This window comes from Tenrec ecaudatus, chromosome 3 (genome assembly GCF_050624435.1).
Source record: "Tenrec ecaudatus isolate mTenEca1 chromosome 3, mTenEca1.hap1, whole genome shotgun sequence".
Lineage (NCBI taxonomy): Eukaryota > Metazoa > Chordata > Mammalia > Afrosoricida > Tenrecidae > Tenrec > Tenrec ecaudatus.
The window spans coordinates 4,851,958-4,873,046 of NC_134532.1; the positions used below are offsets into that span (position 1 = coordinate 4,851,958).

Genomic DNA, 21,089 nt, shown 5'->3' on the forward strand with positions numbered 1-21,089 from the left:
TTGTGGGCATCAAGGTGTCCCATTCTGATGCACCCTTTAAATTCCCATAGTGTTTCCATATGTTCTTGTACCACACAGACTTTCCTTTAGAGTTCATTTGTCTGACCAAATAGCCCGACCATTGGCCACTGGCCATGAATCATAAAAATTCAAACATATTGGCTGTCGCCATTATCTAAAATTGTATCACCACAGGGACCAAAACTCAATGATTACTATTCAAATTCACAGACCAACCTACAATGCCAAAATGAGAAAATGGAAATATTTTGCCAACTTCAGAAATCTAAAATTGCTCAAACATGCTATAAAAATGCAGTAATAATTATTGGTGATAGGAATATGGGAACTGTAAATAAAGAACCATTGGAAGCTGGAAGATATGTCTTTAGTGATAGGAGTTATGTGTTTGCCAGACCAATAGCACTCACTGCAAGCACCTTCTGTATGAACAACGTGCACGGGAAACAACAGACCTCCCCAGGTGGAGCATGCAGGAACCAACAAATTTCATTTCTGGAAAGAGACAATGGAGAAGTCATTATAAGCAGTCAGAAAAAAAATACCATAGACAGAATGCAGAGTAGACCATCAAATGCTCATATGCAATTAAAGTTAAAAACTGAAGAAAATTAAAACAAGGTCCTGAGAGTCGATGTATGGTTTTGATTATACCCTACCTGAACTTAGAATCAATTTGATATATTCAATGGTAATGACTGAAATCATACAATTGACATTCAGAACATCAGGCATGAAAAAAGCAAAAGGTCGTTAAAAAGACAGGGAATAAATGTCAGCATGGTGGTCAGGAGAGACTCTGAAACTACCTTTCCAATGTGCAATAATTAAAGTGAGGGGAAGAAAAGATTTATAAGAGCGAAACAGAAGATTTCAAAGAGTAGCTAGAGAAGGTGATGTTGAAACATACAATTTTCTTCTAGCTCCTGAATACTTCCTCCCCCTCACTATCAGGATCCCAATTCTACCTTACAAATCTGGCTGGACTGGAGGATCTGCACTGGCACAGATAGGAACTGGAAACACAGGGAACCCAGAAGAGATGAACCCCTCAGGACTAGTGGTGAGCGTAGCATACCTGGAAGGTGGAGGGAAGAAGGAGAAAGGAGGAACAGATTACAAGGATCTACATATAACCTCCTCCCTGGGGAACGGACAGCCGAGAAGTGGGTGAAGGGAGACGTCAGAGGGTGTAAGATATGACAAAATACTAATAATTTATAAATTATCAAGGGTTAATGGGGGAGGGTGGAGTGGGGAGAGAGGGAAAACTGAGGAGCTGATACCAAGGGCTGAAGTAGAAAGCAAATATTTTGAGAATGATGAGGGCAACAAATGTACAAATGTGTTTGACACACTGGATGGATGAGTTAGACAGTAAAAACAGAGCAACTCATTCAGCAGTTCTCAGACCATAAAACTGGGGTGGAGGGTGGATCAAATCTCGAACTAAAATATTGAAGGATATTATGGGCAAAAAAATAAGCAATTCAGGAATCTTCAGAAGAAGGTGGAAAGAATATAGAGAATCGCTGTAGCCAATTGAACTGGTGGACTTTCCTGAAAGAAGAAATCCAGGATTTACTGGCGGCCCTGAGGTATAAGAAGGCTCTGTAATTCCCACATTATCAACTTAGATGAGTCAACCAATGGATGGAGCACTGGAAACGCTCCATGAGATTCATGTTTGTGCCCATTTCAAAGGTCATCCAACAGAATACAGAAATCACTGAACAGTATTATTGCATCTGAGGAAATTTTCCTAGCAGAGAATGACAAAAATAAACTTACCCGTGTTTTATAAACTATGAAAAGACATCAGGCCACGTAGACCATAAGAAATTATTGATAATATTGGCAATGCGGTACACTTAATTGTACTCAAGCAGAAGCTGGAGATCAACCAGGGCACGTCAGGGGATCAAAGAGAAAGTCAATTAAGAACAGAATGCATGGTTTAATTAGAAAGGTATATATCAGGAAGTATATCCTTTCACCGGACTTACTCTACGCTAAACAAACCATTCCAGAATTAACGTGGTATCATGATTGGAGGTAGAATAACATGGTATCATGGTATCATGATTGGAGGAAGTCTCGGGGAAAAAACCCTGTCATGTACAGATGACCCAACATTGATTGCTAGAAGTGACTGGGATGTGAATCAGTAACCGATGCTGATCAAAGACTATAGCTTGCAGTATGGGATACATCACAGCATACTGAAACCAAAATCCTCACAAAGGGTCCAATAAACACCAGGATGCCAGAAGAAAAAAAGATTATAGCTGTCAAGGATCTTATTTTATTTGGGCCCATAAACAATACCAAAGAAATTAGTATTTTGAAAAAATCAAACAGCACATTGGAAATCGGCTACCCCAAACCCTCAAAATCATAAAAAGACTAAGTTTCATGATCAGGTAGAGACTGGTGGAACTATACAGACTGTGGCCTTCGGGTATGAAAATGAAGTCTCCACACAGCAGAGTTTTCAGTTAAAGAGAAAAAATCTATTAGGGTCAATAGAACAAATGAAATAAACATATCCGAAAATAACCATTTGAAATTAAAAGAGCAGTATCTACTGGAGGACAAAATTCAGGAGGGTTAGGGAAGGGGGAATGGCAATTGGAAGCGCGGCGAGGAATTTGGGTTAATTGATGTTACCTTGCAGGACTGCCGTCAGCGGCATGAAGTAAAATGTGTATACACTGTTGAGTGGAAAACGGATTTGCTCTAGAAAACACTCGACTCACAATAAAAGGTTAAAAATAATAAAATATTAAAAAGCAAAGTTGTCATTTTTAGGACTAACCCAAACCATGTTATTACATTGCCTCCTATGCGTGTAAAAACTGAGCCATGAGTAGGGACATCTGAAGAAGATTTGATGCAATTGAGTTTGATATTGCTAAAGAATATTGAATGTATCATTTGCTTCTTAGAAGCAAGAAGAATGATCCTTCGTTTCATGTACTTGTGACATGTCATCAGGAGAGGCCAGTGCCCCGAGCAGGGCATCATGCTTGGTAAAGTGACAAAGAAGGAGACTCAATAAGATAGATTGGCACCATTTTTCAATCTCCTCAGGCATTCCCTGGAAGCAAGATGAAGCTTTCCGCACCAGCAAAGTGTAACAGACTCAGAAGCCCTACACAGAATTGCTATTAATCAAAATAGCCTCGATGGCAGTTTCTCTTTCAGTTTCTTGACTGGTTGATCTGCATGTTTTTACATAGCCAGCATTTAAAAATGCATCTGCATATTCAGAGTTCAGTTGCTTCCCATTACACAATACTTAATAGCACAATTATCTTAATATTAGCATATTGTGAGCAGTATTTTTTAAAAAAAACTAGTTCATCACTGTAGTCCTACTTACCAATAACAGCTTAGAATGAAAACTCAGACTTAGATCCTCAAAAAATTGCGAAAAAATAATAAGATTGCCTCCAAGAAGTGGCTAACAGGTCAGATCCTTTGCTTGCCGATCAGCACTTTGTTTAAGTTCTTTCCTTATTCCATAGCAATTGGTTTAATTTTATTTGGAGTTTGTTTAACCTAATGTCACCTCACTGTTATCAGATCACCAAGTCTCCCCTTTAAAGAAGAAAATATAGTTAAGTATGAATTCTTTCAAGTTATCCCACATCAAGTTTATGTTGGAATATTTTAATCTCTTTTCCCCCTGTTCTCATCTGAGTCCAAAGGAAATGCCTTCCCTTGTACTTTGGATCTCCTCCCTTCCTGCCTTCTCTGAGAACGTTCTCTCTTACTTTACCTTCTACTTTTCTTCTCCTTCCCTTCCTTTTATAAAAAAAAGTCTACATTCCACATACTTAAAAAAATATCCTGTCGATTCCATTGTCATTTGTACTATTTCCAATCTCTGTTTCATGTCACTCCTTCTCAGGATAGTGTCCACTGGAATAATTCATGTTAAATTATTTCCCACTCCTGCCCTGGCTCAGTGTGGGCTAATTTCAGCCTCTTTTCTTATTTAAGTTATTCTCTCAAATGACTTCAAGCTTTAGGACAACTTCGTGATCAAGACCAGTCTTTGAATGAAATCTTCTTCGTAGGGTCAATATTCTTTATATTTGAAATCATTTTTTGATGAGCTCTGCATTTAAAATACTTAGTCTCACGATCCCAGTACAATATTACCTATCTGAAGAGTCTGGACGTATACGTATTTTCACTTTTCTACTTTTCAACCCTATATGTGACGAGGTGGGTTGACAACAGTGCTTCATCCATGGGCTCAGGAGCTGAAAGAATAGTGAGGATGACGCAGGACCATGCAGCGGCTCATCGGGTTGTACAGAGCACTGCTGTGAGCCAGAGCTGATTCCATGCCACCTAACAACGAGAATGTTAGGTGTATTTCTACTTACAATAAATCTTTAGCTATCTTTTAAAGTGAAGCATGCCAGCTTCAGTAATGAGCTAAGACTAGGAAATATTATAATATTTTATTGTATTATAAATATGTTCACTGGCAATGTTGGATCACCCATGCTTTCTTTTCCAAAATTAGCAAAGCTATCAAAAAATATTGAAGTTCTACTTTAATTCAGAAGTGTGAGCTTCATCATGATATTTGAGTATGACAGAGATCAGAAGTGATGGTTTCTACAACAGAAATGTGGGTGAAGGGAGACAACGGATAGTGTAAGATATGAAAATAATAATAATTTATAATTTAGCAAGGTTTCACAGGGTGTAGGAGGGAGGAGCTAATACCAAGGGCTCAAGTAGAAAGAAAATGTTTTCAAAATGATGATGGCCACATACGTACAAATGTGCTTGATACAAGTGATTTATTGATTGTTCTAAGAGCTGTGTGAACCCCCAATAGAATGATTTTTTTTAAAGAAAGAAATGAAGTCTTCTTCTGATTAAAGAAACGTGATAGATTCCATTTTGAGGTCACTGTTCAGTCTATGGTAGCCATCTACATTCTCCATGATACATAATCAATCTCTGGGAGCATCATAACTTTGGGTCATAATGAATTTTTGTCATCCCTGAGAATCTTTGTGGAGAAATAATTAGATAAGCCTCAAGAATAGCAGGGAGTATATTGCCAGGGATATTGGGGTGATGTGGCTTGCTCTGTCCCTTTTCCCACACTCTTTTTAACTATCACTCAGCTGGTGCCTAATTACCAGATACAATAGTGTCTGGGGTCTTAGTGGCTCGTCGAAAGACAAGCAGCCATCTCAGTGAGATGTCCACTAAGTCCACATGGAAGAAGCACACCAGCATCAGTCATGGAGGACCGGAATTCATAGAATCCAAAGTCGAAGGAGGATTCAGTGTCAGAGGCCATTTTGGAAATCCAGTGTGCAGAAGGAGATGGATGCCACTGGGAGCCCCAGATTCCCTTGTGGAATGGCATAGTAAATGAAGCCTCCAGAGAACTGCCCCTGTGTAAAATTGAGGGATGGGAGGACAGTGATCACTAAACAGAGTGCCTGGGAGAGAGGCATATAGAAGATAAAAGGCATAAATCTGACCTGAACAGTTGTCAGCTGGTCTCCCTATAATGCAGCTGGTTTCCAAAATGTTCTGTATTTTTGGTTTGGATTTTGTTCATTCGTAGTAGAGTGTATCTCAGATGTGTTATGTCAGTGGAGGTCAACCTCTTGAAGCTGTGTCATATGCTTGCCCCATTTTCAGTATAAGGAACCCAGTACTGATGAACCTATAGGAACAGCAAGTAGAATAAGGGGTCCCCGGGGGGAGGTGGGTACAGTGGTGGGGGAGTAGAAGGGAAATGATGTACAGGAGTCCATGTAGAAAAAGAATGTTTGGAAACTGATTGTGGTAGCGATTGTATAGCTCCGCCTGTTGTGATTGAAATATGGAACGGTTTGGTACACTCATAAGTATTAAATTCCAAGTAATAAAAACAAAACAAAAAGGATTTGAGTTGTTTCCTTACCTGGTTCTTAGAACTCTGGAAGCCAGGTGTTCACTCTCCAGGAAGGGGAAGTTGATGATCTTCTATAAGGATTCAGATCAGCCTCGGAGAGGACAACAATAGAGAGTCATTGAGGGGTCCCAGCAAAGGTCAGGACAGATGACCCAGAAGTGAGACTCGAGAAAAAGATCCTGTTTTGGGAACTCTGAGTTTGAGCGGCGAATCTTAATTATAACTGATTCTAGGAATTCCTTGAGTTTACTCAGATCCCCCTTAGGGATATTAAACTAGGAATAATCATAAGTAAACCAAGACGCTACATAACATGGAAGGACTCCTATTTAGTACCTATGGTGTCTGTATCACCGTAGCATGTTACAGACGAGGTGCAGTCGAAGAGTTAGTAAGGCAGTAGAAAAATGGAACCTGATAAAATGCATATGGACCCCTGTCCCAGAGAGATTAGTGAAGACGTTACAATGCTAGATTTCAAAGTTGGGGAAGAACTTGTAGTTTCATTTGTGAGTGTAGCCAAGCATCCCATGGTTAAAGATCTAGGCTTTTTGCCAGGTCCCCTTCAAACAAGCAGTGTCTAAATCCCTAATGAAGGCTTAAGTAAAAAGAGGGACATTGCCTCCTTCATTTCAGCCAGTTGGTTAATCTTTTTTGGCTAGGAATTGGCAGGCCTGCTTCAGTTCATAAAATGAGCCCCACAGCGGGTCCATGTGGAGCTCAGCATGTTGCTTTATCTCAGCATGTGACAAATTACTGGCGCCCAAAGAAGGCTGTGGCCCTTGCCTGATAGTATCCCACAGGGTAGGAGATGCTACGTGGGAGTCCAGGAAGTATCAGCTGCACATTCTAAGAGGTTGTTCAATCTAGCTGTCAAAGAATGGTAGATACAAGATGAGCCATTAATAATAAGGAATGACCAAGCAAACAAACAAATCGACACAAAATATGAACTTCCAGCTGTGTGAGGATGGCTAACACTTAAATGGAACTAACATCTGGAGGAGAAAAGTGTAGGCAGGATAAGGAAACATAATGAGTTATTCTCTGACCAAAGAAAAATTGGAGACCTAGGCCAAATGCTCACTAATGAATTGTGTGAAGAACGATAATGCTCACTGGATCGAAGTAGACTGGAGGAGAATGAATCAAATAAACGATCCTGCATTTGACACAAATTATATGTTTGTAGCTGTTTTCCAGAGATCTCTTATTCTTAGAGTTGACTATAACCATTATAATCTGTGTTGATTAGCTAATAGGAGCAGGCTGGATACCCATTCAAGTGTTCGTTAAGATGTTAAGCTGGATGATCAGGCTGGATACCCATTCAAGGACTAGTTCAGATGTTAAGCTGGATGAGCAGGCTGGATACCCATTCAAGGACTAGTTCAGATGATAAGCTGGGTGGTACATTCTACCGCTGCATCAAAGGCTTTGGCTAGCTTACAAAAGTGCATCATGGAGCGTCTGGAGGGAACAGGCACGCTCCCAAGCAGGCCTGAAAATTGTTCCAGAGACCGAAATTAGAGAAAGGCTGCTAATTTGACTTTTATCATGATTAGGGCTGGGACTGCTTAAATGTTATGGCACTTCCTGTGGGTCAGGGCCAGCATGGTTCCGATTTCCTGACACCTCAAAGGAGAAATCAATTGGCTTTCTTACCAGCATGCCGGGAGATGGTATGTTAAAAGATAATGGTGGGGCTTGAAAGTTGTGATCAGTCAATAATATGTACTGAAGGAAAACTTCTTTACAATATTGTATACTGAATTTTGAAATGACAAATATTATACTTACCAGGGCAAAATAGTATGCTTACTCCAAAATATTATCTTATTTGGGAACCTGAAAATGCAAAGATGACTAAAAATTTGGAAAAGGACATCAAGTCATAACAAAAATAAATGACTGCCTTGCCACTACTCCAGTTCCAAATCAGATAAATCCAAATTAAATTTGGAGATTAAATAAATGTGAAATGTATTTCATTCATATAAAACTAATCTTGATTCAGGAATGTCTTTAAGATTTATAGTTCTCAAATGTCAATTTTTAGAATGTAATATCCACTCAATATAGTTCCTAAGTGGTGCAAAAGGTTAAGGCACTTGGCTATGAACTGAAAGATTGCAAGTTCAAGGCCATCCAGAGGGGCCTTAGAACAAAAGTCCCATAATCTCCTTCTGAAAAGAATGGCCATTGAAAACTCTATGATGCAGTTTTGCTTTGATATACCTGGGGCCACTGTGAGAAGGACCAGCATGCCCTTATATTATCGATTCGATAATAACTCCAAAATGTTTGGAGTTATTGTTCATTTGTACATAATATTTGGTTTGGCTAGACTGACAAATCCACACATACTCATACATGTATAAGAAAGAGCTTTATATCAAAGAGTAATTATATATTAAGAAAATGTCCAGCCCAGTCTGGATCAAGTCCATAAGTCTGATATTAACCCGTAAGTCTGCTACTAGTCCATAAATCACTCTTCAGACTCATGCATCACATGCAATGATGCCAAATGCAGGAAAATCACAGGCCGCTGGGTGCAAAGTCTTGCAGACCCAGGAGCCTGGCCGCATCTCAAAGGCACCTGCAGGTCTCCGAGTGGCTCAGTGTGTCTCCTGAACACCGAGGTGAAAACAGAGAGAGGGGCTCTCGCAGGTCTCAGAAAGTTTCCAAGTGACTTGTCAACAGGAAGACCAAGGAGAGAGAGGGTGGCCCACCTCCAGGGAGAGAGGAGGCAATTCAGAAAGTCATTTATGTAGGTTTCCCTATAATCCAGCTGCGACCTGATGGACAGGATCAACACTGCCCGCGTGTTCCTTTAGGAGCCGAGTGGCAGAGAACACCTACCTCAATAAAACAGTTGCATAAGAAAATACACCTTTATCTCTTCTCATAATCATGGTCTCATGTACTTTATTCTTTATTAAGTCCCGTGTACTTAGTACTGTTTGTTTGGGTGTTTGGAACTAACTTATGTCAAAAGAATCCAAGTCTTTTCCACTATTACCTTTCCTCCTCTTATGGCCGTTCAGATCAGTGTTTAGGTCTGGTGTGATGGTAAGGAATCTGGAGGATTTGTAAGGCAGTGTGATGGTAAGAAATCTGGAGGATTTGTAAATGTTAACCTTTTTGTTATTTTATTGATATATTCATTTTTTTCTTTTCCTTTGTTTTTGGAATGTGACACAAAGAAAAACATATTTGATAGAGCTGCACAGCCCCTCTCCCCCGATCAGTGACAGTATTCCACTAAACCCTTACACACGTGTGTGTTTCTTTGTTTCCCCTTGTCCTGCTCTCCCACCATCCGTACCTACTGGCCCTTCCTTCTCCTTCTCCCCTCATTCTGGTCTCATCAGTCTTTAAAATCTTATCCTTTCACTTTAAATGATGTCAAATCATTTTTATTTTTTCCTTTATAATAATAGTGTCATTAAATATTTATGAGATTGACTGCCGATTGTAATATTCTCTGACTTTGTCCATGTCTTGAGGTGTTTCACAGACTCCCCATTGTTTTTTAATGATGCATAATATTCCATTTTGTGAATGTACCAGAATTTGATTATCCATTCCTCTACAGTGGGGGGGGGGGCGTATTTGATGGTTTCCTTCGTTTTGCTGTTATACAAATTCTTGTTGTAAAGATGGGTATTTGTATTTTTTAAGGAAATAACAAACTTACTTCCATAGTGGTTGTTCAATTTTGCAATCCCACCAACAATTTATGAATGTTTCAATATTTCCACTCCCTCTATAGCTTTGATACCCCTGGGCCTACCTCTCCAATATTTATTATATTCTGGTTTTCTTTTTGTTTAAATTATGCTAAGAATGTTCATGTAGGGTGATAGCTCATTTTAATTTGCATTTCTCTTATGACTAAGGAACTGAAACAGATCTTCATATGATTGCTAACCAGTGGATGTTATCTTTAGTAAGTTGTCTATTCATGTCTGTGCCCATTTTTGGATTGGGTTATTTGAATTTCTCTTATTAAGATGTTGTGGTTTTCTATAGATTTTTAAACTCAGCCTGTTATCTGACCTATTAATGCCAAATGAATTTTCCAATCTGTGAATTTTCCTTTTACTCTTTTGTTTACATAAATGTATTTTTAGAGGGTCCTAGTCCTCTATTTTGTCTTCTGTAGTGTGGCTAGTTTTCATTATGTTTGGTAGAGTATTTATACCTTGTATTATGGTCCATCAGTCCCTATGTTTTCATTGATGGTCTTTAGTATATTTAATCTTTAATCCATCATGAGTTTGTTTTTGTCCATGATGTGAGATCCAGGTCCTGTTTCATTCTTTTGCAGCTGGAGATCCAATTCTTTTTTCAGCACCATTTATCTCATTCTTCCTCACTTAATGTGTTTTAGTTTTTTATCAAAGATCGGGTGCCTATAGAGAGTTGGTTGTATTTCCATGTTCTCAATTCTAATCCATTAGTCTACATGTCTATCATTGTACCAACACTAAGCTGTTTTGGTTACCATGAATATATAATAGGCTCAAAACCTGGGAGTGAAAGACATCCAGTGTACATAGTTCTGAGAAAAAGAGAATCGCACAGACAGAAATAACCCTAAATGTTAACATTGAGATAAGGGAATCAATATGAAACTTTCGCACTGTTCTTCTAAGGGCATATAAATCTTGGACCTTTAAAATATGGTTTAACCTTAATTATTGTGGATAATTAAATAAATGCCAAGCCATAGCTGTCTGAAATCCTGGAATGAAGATACCGGAGGGAGGATTAGCAATACTGTAAAACAAAGCAATTTCATCCAACAAATGGGGTGGCCATCTAAATTTCTCAAATATTTCCAAGACTAAGATTAAACCAAGCAAGTCTGTGCTATGTCTGCAAACTATTTGGTACATGCCCCTCCCCCCACTTCATCCATGTCTTCAATCAAAGACCACTCAGGCACAGGGGTTCACGCTGCTGATCCATCATCCCTACTGGCATTTCTCAGATGCTTCCCAGGCAAGTTCACCAGTTAAGGTTGTGTCTACACAGGGCTACCACATTTCCTGATTTATCTTGACATCGTCTTTCAGTTCAGTCACATGTGGCTAGTAAAATAGCATCACAACGGACCCATTCACTTACAATTGAAATGGCACAATTGAAATGGCACAAAGACTAACCCTAACAATTTCCTAGGTGATTATTGCCTTGAGTAAATCGAAGAGAAAATTCTTACCACTTTAGCACTTTGGATAGAAAACTGTAATAAGGAAGGTCAGTAAGTGACTTTTCAGTCTATACTCTAAGTAAAAGATTAATCTTTCATTTTGTATTTTCACTTACAATAAATGTACCTAATAATGCTGTCATGATGGGAAACGTGAATTTCATCATTTCTCTTGAACTGTATCAGACTTTTTTCTTTCTTTTTATCACTTCCCACCTCTTTTTTTAGTAATATTGCTACTAAAAATTATGAATCATACAAGGATATATTCATTTGCAAAGGAAGAGACAATATGGGAGGTCAAATGTGTGGATCTGTAACCTACTAATCTCTGTATTACAAAATTAAATGCAGCATAGTGATTATTTGCTTATCTGACAATTTGATAAAGATGATTATTGAGAAGCTGAAAGTAGAAGTAAATAATAACTAACCTAGCCCAATAAAAGCAACTCAACTCAGCATGCTTAGAAAATAAACTGGAAGAAACATGAAAGTTAACAGAAATTTAGATTCAAATAATCCTATTTTCTAGAAAGTTTATTAACATTTGGAAGTTATAAAATGTATTAAATTCTGTTTACTTGTCAAAACCAAATGAGATAACAGTAGCTTTTCAGTGTTTTTTTTTAAATATAATCAGGAGATTAGGCTATGTAAAAATATATGAAAGGCTTTCTTTCTTTTTTGTTGTGACTTCTAGTTATTTTTAAAAATTTGCATTTTGAACTTAAGGACAATACATACATTTTATATTAAATCAGCAATATTCATTTTTCTCTGATTTTCCGTCATCTGGTTTGAACCCCCCACTGTGCATAATAGATATACCACTTACAGAAGTAGAATGAAATTTGATGAATCATGAAAAAGGGTTCTTATGTAAAGAAAGCATATCACATGTGTCTTTTGAATATAAGGAGGTTGATCCTCAGTAGAGAGGAATCATATTTTATGTAAATGAGAGTCTGTGAGGAGTCGATGAACTTCCATCAACTGGAAGTGTTCTGTTTTATTATAAAATAATAGCAAATGAATTCCTAAATGTTTTATTTAGAAAGTAGAAGAATGTTCATGAAGCAAGCCTTGATGTTGAAATTACAAATGACACAATGGGTGGGGAAATTCATGTTCTCTATTTGCTCTGTCAGCAATAGGGCAGATTATTGACCTTTGACTCTTAAATTGTGGTTAGGTTAAAATGCTATCTGGAAATCCCCCCATTAACATCTGCATAGTATTACAACTATGCCAAGAAATGGAAGTAAACAGACCTGGAATGGAAGTAAAAGTATAAAAATCATTTGATCAAAATCATTTACATTGTGTTAAACAGAATCAGAGATGTTAATTATTTGAAACTTCACTATCTAATTCAGTCCAGGTTATAAGGATAAATACATAAGTAAGGATGTGAAGACCTAAACAATATACCAGGAGCCTTCAAAAATTTCAAGAAAATTTTTAAATAGAATGGAAATCATAATTTCAACATTTGCTCTTATTTCATGAACATTCTATCTCTCTCTTAATGAAAGCAATAATTATAGGCAAACATGCTTTCTGAGAATACAAAAATATTTGTGTTATATTCATTTAAAAGTTCATATATTATGCCACAAAAGAAAGTTCCTATTTGAAATACAAATAATAGAAAATATTTTGTTTACAAAATAATAGTCAGGAATTAATTTTAGGAAATAAAAGACCGAAAGCATGTCTACATAGAAATGAATTAATTTCCTTGAAATTTAAAAATTAAAATTCTGCTATAAAAAGTAGATCAAAGAGGAAATGTGAGCCAAAATTTAAAACTATCTAGAAAGTAATGATAATGAAGATGCTATATTCTAATTTTGAAACTAAACCACAAAAAATCAAATAAATAAGTATGAAAATAAATGCAGAAATGAATAACGTCAAACATAAGAAATTGGGTAAGCCCATGGATCAGACTAGAACTAAGAATAAATTAATTCAGATAAGAATAAAATTAATGAAATTTAAACAAAAAAGTAGATTTAAATCTTACCTACGCTAAACAAAAAAGAAAAAGAGAGAAGAAAGCTATGTGTGGAAAAACAAAAAATGACAAGAAGGTTAAAGGGCTAAGAAAGCAGCAATTTTCAGTCTAGAAGCAAAGAAATTTTAAAATATTAATTGTTTACTTTCTTGATTCAAAGACAACAAACTTAAAACTTGAATAAAATTTCCAGGAAAATATGATCCTCAAACCTGATTACAAAACATATACACAGGCTTTTTAAATTAAATCAATATTTTTCCAAAATAACTTAATTTGGATACATGTCATCAGTTCCTAGAATTTTTTAAAATAATGTGAACAATAAACAATAAAAAGAAAAATATTATGACCAATAAATAAATAAACAAAAAAAGAGAAAATAATCTTACATATGACTTCTAAAATGAATTCTGATGTTTCCTAAAGATAATAAAGGACCATATAAATGATTTATGGTGCTGGCTTCTGTCTCAAGTTGACATCTTGTTTTCACTCATATTGCAATCAAAAGGAGAACTTAAAAAAAAACAACTGCTGTACTTGTTAGAAGCTGTAACAGTGTCCCCCAACTCCTGGTATCCACAGCACAACAGAATGAAAAGCTGCTTAGTCCTCCACCATTGATATATTTTGGAACAAAGAACACACATACACACAAGAGCCAAAAGCACTGCAGTCTAACTGATTCTCTGTATAGTGGTTCCATAGGGTAGAATAGCAATGATCCATATGGTGTATGAGGCCAGAAAATAATTAGAATGCCTCAAATCACCCTACATTTCATTTTGTTCAATTGATGTAATTCACGACTAACAAAGTCATTTTAGGATGTTAGTGTGAACTTTGTCCTTAATTTAAAATTGTCTAATTTAAACAATCATAACAAGGAAAAGAACTTGAAAATTCCCTGAGATGACTAAACAGATAGATGAAAGGGACCGTTTGCTGTTTCATGAAAGAACATACAACATGAGACGTAATGACAAAACATAAATAAATAAATGCAGCGGAGGTAGTGAATTATTTAATGGGGCTCTTCTATTCCAAGTCTCTAACTCCCATTAAACAACCTTCCCCGGCATGAGCAGGGTAAGAAGGTGGGTGAAATACTGATAGGATTTACCTATGAGTAATTTGTGAACAGGATTCCCTGGTGTGTCATCCTGCAGTGTAGAACATGAGTCCTCTGAGGAGCAGGAGGAGAAATCTCATTACCACCCAGGGCCAGGAGGGGAAGGCATCCATCCTCCTATGCAGTGAACCTTCTGGATCCAGAAGACAGCTAGAAAAGCAGAGGAGCAGCAGAACCAGGAGCCGGAGCATGGAACAGTGATCCGCTTCCCAGCTCCTGGATCAAGTAAAGCGGAGTGCTTTGGTGCAGGTGTCAGGCTTTCTCAGTGGGGTACCTCTGGGCCATGAGTCAGGAATTTGGACTTGCTAATCCACAAAAGCATAGCTGGGTGCCTTCTGTGTCAGGCTTACGGCAGAGTGTATGCCCTTTGTACATATTTCAGCAGAATCGACAGAACTTTGTAACACGTCCTAATAAACAACTCAACCTCGAGCATTTCTCACAGGCATTACTTGTTAACTTCGTTAATAAAACTTTTCTCATGAATTTTGTCCGAGTTCTGTGTAGCCATTGCAATGCATATTAGAATGGATGTTAGAACTCGAAGAATTAAGATAGATGACATTAAGGCAACAAAGACACCACACCTGAAAACTGTTATAAAAAATAGATAGGAACTGGAAACACAGGGCATCCAGGGCGGATGCGTCCCTCAGGACCAGTGCAGTGAGTGGCGATACTGGGAGGGAATAAAGAGGGTTGGTTAGAAAGGGGGAACCGATTTCAAGGATCTACATGTGACCTCCTCCCTGGGGGACATACAACAGAAAAGTGGGTAAAGGGAGACGTGGGACAGAGCAAGATATGACAAAATAATAATTTATAAACTACCAAGGGTTCATGAGAAAGGGGTGAGCAGGGAGGGAGGGGGGAAAATCAGGAGCTGATGCCAGAGGCTTAAGTGGAGAGCAAATGTTTTAAGAATGATGAGGGCAACAAATATACAAATGTGCTTTACACAATTGATGCATGTATGGATTGTGATAGGAGTTGTATGAGCCCCTAATAAAATGCTTTAAAAAAGAGATAGTGTCTGGGGTCTTAAAGGCTTGAAGGTGAACAAGCGGCCATCTAGCTCAGAAGCAATAAAGCCCACATGGAAGAAGCACACCAGCCGGTGCGATCACGAGGTGCCAAAGGGATCAGGTATAAGGCATCATGCAAAAAAAAAAGAATATATATATATATATATATATATATATATATATATATATATATATATATATATATATATGTGTGTGTGTGTGTGTGTGTGTGTATGTATATATGTGTGTGTATATATGTGTGTATGTATGTGTGTGTATATATGTGTGTATGTATGTGTGTGTGTGTGTGTGTGTATACCATAGTGAATGAAGGGGCAAGTGCAGAGTGGAGACCTGAGGCCCAAGTGTCAACCACTGGAGATCCCCTCGCAGAGGGGTTTAGGACAGGAGATGGGTCAGTCAGGGTGCGATGTAGTACCGATGAAGAACACAGCTTTCCCCCAGATCCTGGATGCTTCCTCCCCCCAACTACCATGATCCGAATTCTACCTTGCAGGACTGGATAGGGCAGAGATTGTACACTGGTGCATATGGGAGCTGGAAGCACAGGGAATCCAGGGTGGACGATACCTTCAGGACCAGGGGTGTGAGGGGCGAGGCTGGGAGCGTGGAGGGTGAGTGGGTTGGAAAGGGGGAACTGATTAAAAGGATCCACATGTGACCTCCTCCCTGGGAGATGGACGGCAGAGAAGGGGGCGGAAGGGAGACTCCGGATAGGGCAAGATATGACAAAATAACAATCTGTGGATTATCAAGGGCTCATGAGGGAGGGGGGAGCGGGGAGGGAGGGGAAAAAAAAGAGGACCTGATGCAGAGGGCTTAAGTGGAGAGCAAATGTTTTGAGAGTGATTAGGGCAAAGAATGTATGGATGTGCTTTATACAATTGATGTATGTATATGTGTGGATTGTGATGAGAGTTGCATGAGTCCCTAATAAAATGTAAAAAAGAAAAAAAGTAGAAAGAAAATGTTTTGAAAATGATGATGGCAACATATATACAAATGTGCATGACCCAATGGATGGATATATAGATTGGGATAAGAGCTGTAAGAGGCCCTAACAAAATTATTTTAAACAAAAAAAAAGAAAAAACTTTTTAAAATTCAAAATTATTCTCAAGAATTCAGCCTCAACTCTCTAGGTGTGTAATTCTGAAGAATTTAGGTTATTGCCTAGGATCTCTGAATGGTTAAATACCTTAATAGAATAAAAAAGGGGAGAAAAAGTACTTAAGTCTTTAAGCTGGTACTTAGAACAGGTTCTGTTTTGAAGCGATTCTCTGATTCTATAATGTGTGTTGTGGTTGTTAGGTGTTCCAAACCACAGCAACCTAGGCACAGCCGAAGGAAACACGGCACGTTTCTATGCCGTCCGTAAAATTGTTGCTGTGCCTGAGTCGTTTGATGCTGTCAATCCATCACTTCGAGCGTCTTCCTCATTTTCGCCTTCTCTCCACTTGACCAAACATGATGTCCTTCTCCAGGTCTCTCCTGACAGCATGTCCAAAGCATGTGAGACGAAATCTTACCTGCCTCTAAGGAACTCTCCGACCCTAGTTCTTCAGATACAGATGAGTTTGTCGTTTTATATTATTCATCTCTAGCACAGCGATTCAAATGCATAGATTCTTCTATGGTCTTTTTAAATCAATATCCAACTCTCACATGCATACTATGCAATGGAGAATATCATGGCTGGGATCAGGTGCGCCTTAGTCTCGAAGTAACATAATGATGTTAACATGTCTTTTGATCTCTTCACTGCTGCTTCCATGACCATTGAGTATGGATCCAAGCCAGACAAAACCATGACAACTTAAAAATCTTTTCTCCATCTATAATGATGTGGTTTTCCTGACACTGAATTATAATCCACACTGAAGGCTTCAATCTTTCAATCTTCATCAGCAAGTGCTTCAATTCCTCCTCACCTTCAGTAAGCAAGTTTGTGTCATCTGCATACTTCAGGTTGTTAATAATGAGGAGCTGATGCCAGGGGCTTAAGTGGAGAGCAAATATTTTGAGAATGATGAGGGCAATGAATGTACAAATGTGCTTTACCCAATTGATGTATGTATGGATTGTGATAAGGGTTTTATGAGCCCCTAATAAAATGATTAAAAAAATAAGACTTCCTCCAATCCTGATGTTACACTTTTCCTCGTGTAATCTATATGCTTAGCATATAGATTAAAGTAGTCTGGTGAGAGGATTAAACCCTGATTTTATTCACAGTTTATTCTGCTACCACAGTCAAATGCCATGGTATAGTCAATGAAGCACTAGTAAACATCTTGCTGGTATCCTCTGCTTTGAGAGAAGATCCGTTTGACATCAACAATGATATACGTTGTTCCATATCTTCTTCTGAATCCAGCCTGGACTTCTCTGGCAGTTCTCTGTCAATCTACTGCTGCAACTGTCATTGGATGAGCTTCAGGAAAATGTACTTGCATGCCATAGCAATGATATTGTTACATAGAAGTTGAGCATTCTATTGGGTTATGTGTCTTTGAAATGGATGATTTGTATACAGATCTCTTCAAGTCAGTTGGCCAAGGAGGTGTCCTACAACTTTCTGGAACAGAAGGGTGGATGTTTCCAGTGCTTCTTAGATTTCTGAAACATTTCCATGGCTATCTATTCAATTCACTCCTGGAGCCTTGTTTTGGACGAATGCATTCAACGCAGTTGGAACTTCTTCCTTCAGCACCAATTGTGCTTGCTCATATGCTACACTGCAGAAGGAGTTGTTTTGTTAATTAACATCTACATTAGCTTTATTCATGCTAAAAAAATAGGAACAGACTTCAAGTCAAGTTACTCTCTGACCCCAGTTTCCTTGGTGCACCCACATTGCTCTGATTGCGTAATGACTAGACCCCAGGGAGGTCATGGGATTGAAGGAGAAGTTTTGTAATGTTGCTCTGAGGTTTGGGTTCTGCCAAAGAAAGCAGGAAGTGTAAGTCTTGGCATACGATGTATCATGAGAGCCCTAATCTACTCTACGTTTAAAAGGCAACTATTAGAAGAACTGTTTTCAAAATATCAAGGCACTGAAAGCTCCGCAAGGATTTCCTACGGGACTTAAAAAATTGTTCATTCCAAGACCTCTTAAGGAGCAAACATTAAGATCACAGAACTTCATTTTCTCCCCGGCATGTGAGACCTGAGATAGAACCTTTCCCAATGCGGGACCTCTCTCACCCTTCTGGCCATCGTTGCTGCCGTAACAGAGTGTAGAATAGACTGTCTATGATAAGAAAACACAATACATCTGTCTTCCCTTTGCCTCCCCTCCTCACCGTTCCCCAAGCAAATCAGCAATGAAACAATCATGGTAAGATTTCAGCAAGGGAATGTAACAAGATCTGCTTCATTTAAAAACAGAAGCTGTGGCACCTTTTCCCTTCTAATTCCCCACTACTCTGCATTCCTTCTAAAGCAGTGTGGCTATTTGAAAATCTTTAATAAACTAGATTACCTTTCTGACAAAAAAGTGTCACAATAATGGGTATGAAAATATATGGATAATGGTGAACACTAAGAAGTCAGTTAAGTTGGATTGAATGAAGAATCGCCGACACTATTAAATGTATTAATAAAACTAAAAGTCCTTATTTAATGCATGTTACATATTTTAAACTAATGTGTGTTCCAAACTGAACTGGAGACTTCATACAAAACATCCTATTTTGCTTGAAGTACATTATCCCTGTCCTTGACTTTGTATAAAGCAAGTCAACTCAGCTATTGGCATGGTGGAGAAAACTGATGGTTGAGAGTTAAGGTTTTTTACTGTGTTAGGCCAGGGAGACTAGAGAAATAAATAAGGGAGATTCCTATGTGTATCAGAAAGAGCTTTATGTTCAAGAGCAGTTGAATATTGAGAAAACATCCCAGCCCAGTCCAGATCAAGTCCAAAAGTCTGATATTAGCCCATATGTCTGATACCATTCTATAAAGCCCTCTTCAGACTCATGAAATGCATGCAAAATGTCGCAGATTGCGGGAAGATCATAGGCCAGTGGGTGGAAGGTATTGTGGACCCAGTGGCGATCTAAGCATCTCAGCACTGGCAGGGATCTCCATGTGGCTCCTTTGACTCGAGAACTCTAGTGTAGCTCCATGTGTCTTGTCAACAGAAATGTTTCACGAGGAACGAGTGTGTGTCCTGCCTCCAGCGAACAATTTATCTCCTTAGCTCCCTCAAGAGAGGTCAGCAAGCTGCAACCTGACTGACAGACTACACTCCACCCCTTCACTCTTCATGCTCTCATATTGACGACTGATTGTATAACCACCACAACACTGTCAAATGAATTTTGCATTACCAAAAGAACCAGAAAGTAGGGCATATTTAGTGGCTAATCTATATGGAATATTTGCATCAGAGGAAGACCTTCAACCAGATGAATTGACACAGTGGCTACATGGATGGGCTCAGGCATCACAATTTTGAGGATGACATGGGATCATTGATTCCTTCTGTTGCCAGAGTCACTATGAGTTGGAACGGACTGCACAGAACCTCACAATAACTAATCAGAAAGTTGCCCATTCACCTCTACCCAGCGATGCTATGAAAGAAAGGCCTGGCTTGCAGTTTCTGTAAAAACGATAGTCAAGAAAACCCTATGAAGTCCTTTTCTCTAACACACGAGATGGTTGTAAATTGGATTGGACTTGACTGCAATATGTGGTGTATGATATTGCTCCCTAGGTCAAAGGTTTCTTTCTGTGTTTTAAAAATACTTTAAAAAATACAGATTCCCAGGTTTCTACCCAAGGACAACTGAATCAGAATATTTGAGGTTGAATAAAATATGTGCATAAATTTTAGTCCCTATAAAGATTTGCTATCAGTCAACATTGACCCAACGACAGTGAGTTTTGTTTGCTTTCTTGGCATTAAATACTCTGTATTTTTCCTAGCTAATGTTTCTTGAGAATCTAGAGTTTGTGAGAAAATATCACCCATCAAATTCTAGGATTTATAGCCGTTGTATCTCCAGCATTTTTACCTGTTGCTTTCTTTCTCTCTACTTCGGAGATTATAACTAAACATAATTGGAATGTGTGACATTGCCTCGTTGTTCTCTAAGACAGTCTTCATTGTTTATCCACTTTTTAAAATTCTGAAATTGGAAATTTTCTGTTAAACTAACTCAATTTTATTCTGGCTCTTTCTTTTTCCCTGTCAAATTTACTGTTGATTCCCTCATTCCATTTCTTGCATTTTTAACTCTAGAATTTTATTTTTATTTTTTAAAACCATTTGATTGGAAGTTAATACAAATATCATATCATCCCATAGTTCAAACACACCAAGCAGTATTGTACAGTTACCTCCACAATCAATATCAAAACATTTTTCCCTACTTGACATCTGCTCCCTTTTATCCTCCCCACTCCCCACTGCCCCCACCGCCACTACCACTTAACCCCCCAAAACTCTTATTCTACTTGCTGTCCCTATAGGTTCATCAATCCTGGGTTTCATATACTCAAAAACAGAAAAAAAAACATTTAACAAAAATGTAAGAGGATGACATACCATCTGCGATAGAGCCCAATATGACCAAACCAAAAAACAATACAAAACAAAAACTACAGAAAATGTTGAAAAGCAGATCAAGCTAACGTGCATCAGAAGGGGGATGAAGTGACCAGGTTTTAACTGTTCAAGTCAGATT

The 21,089-nt window shown here is 38.3% G+C and overlaps 1 long non-coding RNA gene across 1 annotated transcript in view; it reads right to left on the reverse strand.

The window, feature by feature from the left end:
- Window positions 1-405: 405 nt before the first annotated feature.
- Window positions 406-21,089, reverse strand: part of LOC142443238 (uncharacterized) — a 73,169-nt gene continuing 52,485 nt past the window's right edge. The window contains exons 4-5 of the long non-coding RNA XR_012783501.1: window positions 5,975-6,056; window positions 406-516 (exon numbers count right to left, since the gene is read on the reverse strand). This is a non-coding gene — a long non-coding RNA (uncharacterized LOC142443238). The remainder of the gene's footprint in view (window positions 517-5,974; window positions 6,057-21,089) is intronic.